This window comes from Neofelis nebulosa, chromosome 16 (genome assembly GCF_028018385.1).
Source record: "Neofelis nebulosa isolate mNeoNeb1 chromosome 16, mNeoNeb1.pri, whole genome shotgun sequence".
In the NCBI taxonomy this organism is placed as follows: Eukaryota; Metazoa; Chordata; class Mammalia; order Carnivora; family Felidae; genus Neofelis; species Neofelis nebulosa.
The window spans coordinates 17962446-17963833 of record NC_080797.1 but is presented as its reverse complement, the minus strand read 5'-3'; the positions used below and the strand labels follow the sequence as shown (position 1 = coordinate 17963833).

The 1388-nt window shown below is 43.4% G+C and overlaps 1 long non-coding RNA gene across 1 annotated transcript; it reads right to left on the bottom strand.

The window, feature by feature from the left end:
• Positions 1 to 425: 425 nt before the first annotated feature.
• On the bottom strand, positions 426 to 989 carry LOC131497339 (uncharacterized). Its single transcript, XR_009254906.1, has 2 exons — positions 855 to 989; positions 426 to 623 (listed from the first exon to the last, which is right to left on the bottom strand). It is a non-coding gene; the product is annotated as an uncharacterized LOC131497339 (long non-coding RNA).
• Positions 990 to 1388: the final 399 nt, after the last annotated feature.

The window sequence follows — 1388 nt, the reverse complement described above, 5'->3', positions numbered from 1 at the left end:
TCTTTGACAAGATTTGCACTTTCTTCCTCCCTAAATGTTTTGTTTTGGTAAGTTGTCCTACCTTGTCATTCATAGCAAGGACTGGCTAGTTATTATAAAATGAGGTAAGAATCGTCGAAAGTCTTAAAAATGAATCTAACGTGTAAATGAACAAAAATGCATTGAAAACACACCCACACACACACACACACACATTTACCAGAGGAGGATTTTGGCTAGTATTGTCCTAGAAGATGCAATGCAAAAAAAAAAAAAAAAAAAAAAAAGCGACAGCAGTTCTGTGGTAGCAAGGCTCCCGTCACAGAGAGCAGACACCACGACTAACGCCGTACGGCTATTTGGGGAGACGCTTACATGGAAACGTTAACTTTCCTCCGTGAGAGATTGCTTGCGGCTTCTTTCTAATCGACATATGATTCAGAAACCATGGAATTCACCATTTGAAAGTGTAGTTTCGTGGGTTTTGTTTTTTTTTTTAAGTCTATTCACAAAGTTGTACAGCTATCACCACGATCTAATTCTAGAACGTTCTCATCACCCCAAAAAGAAACTCCACGCCTTTTCGCAGTCATTCCCCGTTGCCTGGGTTAGCACTAGCAAACCTTCCTGTGCTTTCCGTCTCTCTAGATTTGCCTGTTTGGACATTTCTTTTTTTTCAACGTTTTTTTTTTTTTTTTTTTGGGACAGAGAGAGACAGAGCATGAACGGGGGAGGGGCAGAGAAAGAGGGAGACACAGAATCGGAAACAGGCTCCAGGCTCCGAGCCATCAGCCCAGAGCCTGACGCGGGGCTCGAACTCACGGACCGCGAGATCGTGACCTGGCTGAAGTCGGACGCTCAACCGACTGCGCCACCCAGGCGCCCCTGTTTGGACATTTCTTACGAACGGGAGAGCTCACTTTTAACTGTGATGGTTTACTGTACAAATGAAGTTTTACGGCAAGGTCCGTTCAGCCAAGAGGACAGATGATTCCTTGTTTCCTCTTGTTTTTTAAAAACCTGCTAGAAATTTAGAGATGTTTATAGTTGGCATACGAACCCGAAGAAATTCGATGGGAGTATGATTTTCAGACTGCAGGGAGTCAGAAACCCTTGGAGTTCGCCAGAATCCTTAGAGAAATTTCATTCATGTGGAGCACTGCGCTCCTTTGTTCCTGGTTGTATAAAGTTTTGGTTTTCTTTCTCCGAGTTGAGATAAATTCCATTGTTCGTTGATGCTACATAAATAGTTTGTAAGTGCTATTTCAGAATTCATACAAATGATTTTGCGGTCTCCTTACGCACGTGACCGCTGACCCAGGTGTATGAGTTTTCTATCGTGGTGTAACAAATGACCCGAAAACTTGGCCACTTAAAACCACGCACGCTTGCCATCTCTCGGTTTCCGT